This window comes from Pleurodeles waltl, chromosome 11 (assembly GCF_031143425.1).
Source record: "Pleurodeles waltl isolate 20211129_DDA chromosome 11, aPleWal1.hap1.20221129, whole genome shotgun sequence".
In the NCBI taxonomy this organism is placed as follows: domain Eukaryota; kingdom Metazoa; phylum Chordata; class Amphibia; order Caudata; family Salamandridae; genus Pleurodeles; species Pleurodeles waltl.
Window position 1 is genome coordinate 965,992,357 of NC_090450.1, and position 7,814 is coordinate 966,000,170.

Below are 7,814 nucleotides of genomic sequence, written 5' to 3' on the forward strand. Positions count from 1 at the left end.
TAGCAGTTTGTCAGGGATCAGATACACACTGCTCACTTTGGATATCATTGCTGCCCTTGCCTACGCATTTTACAACACAGCTCAATGAAAATAGTATTTAGGATAAATTTGCCCTCTAGATATTTATTAGATGTAACTATCTGTTAAAATATCATGATCAGAAAAGTGTGTTTCCTTTCTAAGTCCAGGAAATTAATTCTGCTATTCCTTCAACTGTGACTATTTGACAATCGCCCATAGGTGTTTAATTCAAGAAGAGCACCACTACTAGATATGGACTTTTAGGAATAAGAAAACCCAGCAGGCATCTGGGACTTTGGTTTACAAAGTGACCGTCAGGCTCATTGTTACATTTGCTGAACCAAAAGGCAGTACATTGAGCTGATTATCTTTCCTCAATTCATCTGCTAAGCCTATGAACAATGTAGTCCAAGTATATTGGATGAGCATATGATAATATTTAAGATTATGAACACAATAAGTAATTTGGGGGCTATGATTTGTTGATCTTGCTAATAAATTGTGGATGGTTAGCAAGGTAAGTCAAAACAAAGAGGACACATGTTTAAATCCTTGCCTTCTAAAAGTTAGTAGACCATCACAAAATCCATATTCCAACCTTTTACCCACTGAAGGCATAACAAAAGATCCCATCCTTTTGTGCTAACAATGGTTATAAATTCTGTCCATGGACATTTTGTTAAGAACATGACAGAGATAAGCAGATTTCTACCTGACAGTTCACCCAACTGATGCACCACTTTATGGGTACAAGCGTTTCTTCTATGATAGAGTCATGAGGCCCTCAATTATCAGTCAAGAAGGATTTGCCATAATATCACATTGATAATTGTCTGCTGATCTCCTGTTGTGTCACATCATGCGGAGACAGTTTTTGTACAGCTATACATCACAGTGGTGGATCTTCGGTGGAGGCACCCAGCTAAATGTCCTTTGTAAGTAGCACCATTCATTATCTACAGTACTTTACTTTTCAAGGATGTTTCTTTACAACCTTCTTCAGTTTTGCATTATTTGTCTCTGAATCTATATATAAATCTTTCCCTGATTGGCATGTACATATATATATATCCATCTACTCTTGGTATAAAAAAAGTTCATTTAGTTAGATTTAATTGCACCGACTATTGCTAGGTAGAGTGAAAATAATGCCCATAAAAGTAAATTTTTAAGGATCAGGCATATATTATGTTTAAAACTATAGACTATTTTAACAAATATGCATTTCCTAGGAAATATATTTTCTCAACAGATTCCAAAAGTAGGATAATGTCAAAGTGTCTATATCAAGGACCTTCTGCATTGCTGAATATAATGAAAAAGTATAATTATGTGGGAAAATAAGTCCATTGTGAGGAAATAGTCTATAATTGATGGAGTGAAAGTTTAGAAGAAAACCCGTTAAAGAAAAAAAGACATTCATATTTTATGTAAGTGATTTTCATTTCATGAACTGAGCTGCAAAGCAACAAAGTGTTATACACAATGTGGATTTTGCAATTGCAATGGCAGAAAGAGAATGAAGGGAGAGTTGGTAAAAGGCATATCAGCAAATGGTTTGCAGTGTACAATAATTCAGTGAAACATATTTCTATGTAACTAGAACTTATTTATCTCATTATATCGTGAAAAGGAGTTCTTGTATTAATGATTAAAGTGATTTTTTTGTTCATCCAGGGGCTTTAGTTCACACTACCCTCAGTCTCAGTTGAAATCTGTACTGAATATCAAACTTTGCAGTCTTTTACAGAGTTTTGAGTCCCACTCTTATGTCATGTTGTCTAGAAACAACAACAAAGAACCAATATCTTTTTGTGCATCCAGAGGCTTTATTTCACATTTCCTTCAGATCAAGTTACAATGGGCTTAGATTATAAAAGGTTGCAACCAAAAGTTAGGTGTGCATTGTCTTAGGTCTGGAAACTATTCTAGCTGTTTATATTCCTTCCAAACACGTTATTTACAATTTTAGAAACTCTATGGAAAATGTATGGGATTCCGATCTTACAAAAAATAGCAGGATTCTGAAGAAATAAAAGTTGTCTGATCAGGAACAGGAGAAATACAGAAAACGTTTATGGCTGTGGTTAATCTGTTAGATCATTGGAAATATAATTGGGAAAAAAATACAATGTATTAGCTCAAGACATTTAAGGATTATTTGGTCAACCTGCAAAAAAAAAAAATCTGTGTTACTATGACTGCAAATCATATTGCAGTGTAAATAGCTTTCCAAAATTATGCAATGCTCTAAAGAGCTCTATAGAATGTCTCAAGAACGCAGATACCTCAATAAAAGTATCAAGGGTTCGATAGCAACAGCAGTTGTATTTTTGTGAGGGGAAGATGATGATGACAGATGCTGGATTTTTATCTGCATCCCATAGAAATTTAAAGATGGTGAGAACAATTGTTTTCGAGCTTGAATGTACCTACGCAATACAGTATTTGTTAATGGAGACAATGGAGCTCTGTCAATTCCCATCTATTTTAACTACTGCATATACTGCTTATATTTCCTATTTGTGCCTTCTACTCTATATCACCAGATGATGTTCCATCCATCCTTTATTTTGCTGCACCTGTTGATACAGATAGTCTTTGCAGTGCCTCACTGCATCTGTAACAATTCATTAACTGTACATGAAGTTAAATCTAAAATACACTGTACAGTAGCTACTACCCTGTGAATTGCTGGTTTGTGATCAGCACTGTAGCACTGTGGGTATATCTTTGGTGGAGGAACCCAGTTGAACGTCCTAAGTAAGTAACAGAATCATCACTGTACAATATTTTGAAGAACTGCTTTAGTCTAACATACATTTTCCCCTATATTTTTCTATTTTCATTACTTGAATGTGAACAGATCTTGCTTATGAATGTAACAATTCATATTTCTAATATTGTATCCACACTCATAGCATTTTGATATGTAATTTTGACTGCGTTGCTACTAAATGTCATAATTTGCATTTTTATATTCTTGTATTCTTCTAGGATATTTATTGTCAGAAATCTCTGTCTGTTTTACTATTAGCAATCTAGAATGATATTTTGATTCTGTTAGGTAGAAAGTACTGTTACCCTACAAATTGGCATCACCATTTAAAAAATATCTTTAAATACAATTAATACACAGCAGTTTCTAGGGACGTACTTTGAGCTTTATTATGTTGCTGCAAAATTGATTTCCTTTTTGTTTTGTGAGAGATTGAACTCACACCTTGAACACAGTTTCTTAAATTTAGAATATGTTGTGTTCCATCAGTCTAGTTAAAGGTGCCAAAATCTTCATATCCTATTGATTTCACTCTACCTAAAAGCATTCATTTGCAAATATGTTACTCATTCTTTTCTCAACTAATTCAAAAATTGGACTACCAGTGCCAAGTCTAAACAACAGAAAGAGCATTTGACTGATTGGAGATTGTCCTACGTCTAGAAACCATTTAATATCATCCTTATGTTGTAGAAACGCTTAAGAAATGTTACACTATACTCTAGAAAGAACACTGTTCTTAGGAAGAACTAGAGTAGGGAATAAAACAGCTTCAGGTTTTGGAAGCCAAAAGACTGTTTTTGGAGTTCTGTATCATAAGTTTATTAACAAGCATACAGCCATCAATCCTAAATCTAACTCCAAATGCTACCCTGCATTTGGCTGGGTTTGTGCACAGTCTTGTGGCACAGTGTGTTTATCTTTGGTGGAGGAACCCAGCTGAATGTCCTAAGTAAGTGACAGAATTAATATCATCTACTTTGACTTCAAGTTAATATTTTGTAAAATAGTATTGGTTTCCTTATTTTTCTTTTTTACCATCTGCTAGTATTAAGATATCCGCAAAATATGTTGGATCTCATTATGTGTTGTCTAGAGAAATGATCGGGTAATGCAGCATCCAGTATTACTAATACTATGGTGTTCAGTATTAGCTAGGTGCGGAAATAATGTATAGTTATAGAATTATTTTCTAGTTATAAGACATAGCATGTAGAATCAGTGTTGTTTGCAGCAATGCCTGCATGTTTCATTTTTTACAAGCAATATTCATCGTTCTTTTCCCTTTCAAAAAGTAAATGATAAAAATTTCCTCAGGTGAGAGTTTTCAAATACATCTCATGATATTCATTTTATGCATTTCTCTGCGCAAATCTTGACTTTTGCCAAACTTGTCATTAGGATGGAAATAAGTAATTCTCATGATATTTTTTATATTTCCATGTTTACTTAATGTGCTCAGGAAATAACATTCCATGTACTTTATTGGGAACGATCTGTGATCCAATGACTAATTAGGCAATAGGTCACTAGTTATCCCTTGGTTGGTTTTCTGGGTTCAACAATCAACCAAATGATGGTGTCTTTAGTGGGATAGTTCTTTTCATTCTGCCTCCAATCCCTGTCTAATTTTAGAGCATTTAAACATAGGATAAATGCTGACTAAGCAAAATAAATATACCTGGGGATCTTTATTCATGTTTTCATGTTTATGCTGCCCATTTCCTCTGACTGGATTTCTACTGAATATATCTTGTTTATCTTTTATCATCCTTTTTGTAATACGCTAAGATGAAGTGATTTAGTGCCCCATATTGTTATTAGTCAACCTCAATCTAAAGTGCAACATCATTAACACTAAGACAACTGGTTGTTTGCAGCTATGTCTATTCAAACACATTTCAAAAATACATATCTTTTGAGAATGTTTAATGTGTTTTCCTGTATTCAATATCTACTGAGATGATATTGCTTTTTGTATTCTAAAACATACAGGGGGTGATTCTGACCCCGGCGGTCCTTGACCGCCGGGGCCAGGGTCGGCGGGAGCACCGCCAACAGGCTGGCGGTGCCCCGCAGGGCATTCTGACCGCGGCGGTTTGGCTGCAGTCAGATGCGGAAAACCGGCAGTCTCCCGCCGGTTTTCCGCTGCCCTTGGAATTCCCATGGCGGCGCAGCTTGCTGCGCCGCCATGGGGGATTCTGACACCCCCTACCGCCATCCTGTTCCTGGCGGTTCGCCCGCCAGGAACAGGATGGCGGTAGGGGTGCCGCGGGGCCCCTGGGGGCCCCTGCAGTGCCCATGCCAATGCATGGGCACTGCAGGGGCCCCCGTAAGAGGGCCCCACTGTGTATTTCAGTGTCTGCAATGCAGACACTGAAATACGCGACGGGTGCAAACTGCACCCGTCGCACATACCCACTCCGCTGGCTCCATTCGGAGCCGGCTTCCTCGTGGGGAGGGGTTTCCCGCTGGGCTGGCGGGCGGCCTCCTGGCGGTCGCCCGCCAGCCCAGCGGGAAAGCCTGAATGGCCTCCGCGGTCTTTCGACCGCGGAGCGGCCATATGGCGGCTCCCTCCACGCGGGCGGCGACCGCCGCCCGCGTGGGTCAGAATGACCCCCATATTTTTTTATTTCTTGGATGCATTTTCTATATTTAACAGCATTTATCCTGAGTTATTCCACTTTACAAAAGAGATAGAAAAGGAAAACCAGTTTAACTCAGGACATTTCAAATATATGTAGTATTTAATGGACTATTCAGTAAATTGAATAAACTATCCCAGCAACTATGATTTGATATAAACCCTACCAAGTTCTTTGTATTTATTGAGGTTATAATCCAAATGAGAGAGCTACCATTTGGACCGTGTTTTGTGCCCATCTAACAGTTGGAAAAGTTATAGATATCTGATAACGGTAGAAAGTAAAGATAATATATTGATCATTTAAAATATTGCAATATAGCATTGCATTGACATCAAAGTTCTCTCTATGAGAGTTCAGCTCTAAACTTTTGAAAGTCTTCATTGACTTCATATTTTATCTTCTAAGGCTTGTGAAATAGTTAACATTGAATAACAACTCTTATTATTGATATTGTTGCTGGAACTGCAATATTCTAGCACTTAATCCTAGAAAACAACCCATTTTCATGTTTGTTAATATTGTTAAATATTGCACATTATGAATATAAAATGTGAGTTGCTTCCCAGTATGTGCTATGTCAGAAAGTAAACTTCATCTGATTGCTCAGTTTTTAGGTCAGTCAGCTCCCATGAACACCTGCAATACTAAATTTATAAATGTGCTACTGTAGAGAGATAGCATTGCACTAAGCATAGCACTTTGACAAAAAATGTGTGTGTAGGTACAAAATGGAGCTGCCAAAGTTCAAACCCGTTTTGAAGTTGTAAAGTTCTGTGCTTTCAGAATAAACCTTAAACCAGTCTTTTTTTACCAACACCTTTTGTCAAATGCAATCTTCTAATCAGCTTTTAATAATACATCTTATTAGATCAGAGGTCGCTCAGCTGCCGGATTGCTTTTAATGTTCTCTAGAAGAGTTTGCTCACTTTTTATTTAGCTGTTCAATAATCCTTTTCTTTCCCACAAAAAAGAAATACATTTTGTATTTCTAAAAATGATTGCCTGAACAAATTGCAGCAAATTGCCATGTTGTAGAAAAGCAATTGAATTTAAGTAAATATAGGCTGGTGCTGGAGATTAGCCCTCCTACATCATTCCTAAAGTGCAACTAAACCTGTGTTTCATTTGGACTTGGGATGCATACATATCTTTTTAACATTTATTTCAGATACATTATTTGGATTGTCACTCTGTGTCCCCAGCAGCACCGATTGTACTGCTACTGCTAATTAGTCTTAGGGATAATGACAGAAAGTTTTCATACAACCTGATTATGTTTCTACTTCTAGAGCATTTTCTCTCTGAATTTCTTTTATGAAATTCAGATCCTCACATGCATAAAACACATAACTGTTCTGAGACACTATGAAAGTCTTTATTCAAACCCATAACTGACATCAGAAGACAATCATCTCAAACGACTGCTGAAGTGAAGTTTTCACTTCAGATAATTCTTTTGCCAAAAAACTATATTTTTCATGCTTTATTACATAGGTCAGATGATGCCATGATATTGTTAGGTCTAAAAACGATTTAGTAGATGTTACAGACATACATCCTGATGGAACATTTCAAAAATATTCACTGGTGAACAATGTTTCCTTTGCAATTGCGCTTGACAAAGACAGCTAACCAAGTCATGCCAAAACTAAATACTTATATTTATCCCAATTTCTGACAATTTTCCTACTTTTCTTGCAGCCGGTGAGACAAAGGGTCCTACTCTGAGCATCTTCCCACCCTCTCAGGAGGAGGTAGAAAAAGACAAGTCCACTGTGGTGTGCCTTTACCAGGACTTCTACCCGGCCTCTGTGGATGTGACCTGGACAGTTGGTGGGCAAACAATTACCAATGGAGTAGAGAAAAGCAAAGCTACTAAACAGAGTGAAAATAATCTGTTCATGGCCAGCAGTTACCTGTCTCTGCCCACCACGGACTGGAGCACAAACAAGGAAGTTACCTGTCAGGTCACCCACCAGGGAAAGAGCTTTGCAAAATCTGTCAAGAAATCAGAATGTGTTTAATGTTGAGCACCAGCTAATTGCCAGTGAAAGTTGAGTCAGCTCCTTCTAACGCTTCGGTGATATATAGTTTTTTGACCTGCAGCATTTTTACAGTAAATAACCTGCATCTTCCATGAGAAGAAGCACATTAAATGCTGGTGTCAACGTGAGTCATTACAAAATAGTCTCCACTGTAATCTTTCATCAATCATATTCAACATTTAACTTGTAATATCTCCTTTTCAGGAAGTAATTCAACCATTTAAGCCCATATGAACCATTAATGAGAAACAGCTGATCCATTCTGTGGCTCCTTTAGTTTCTTTTGTATTGTCAATAAAATTTGTGTTTTTCATCACACAA

General features: G+C 37.1%; 1 long non-coding RNA gene across 1 annotated transcript; it reads left to right on the forward strand.

Moving 5' to 3' along the window:
* Positions 1–755: 755 nt before the first annotated feature.
* On the forward strand, positions 756–7,814 carry LOC138266427 (uncharacterized). The gene is made up of 2 exons (XR_011199517.1): positions 756–956; positions 7,150–7,814. It is a non-coding gene; the product is annotated as an uncharacterized lncRNA (long non-coding RNA).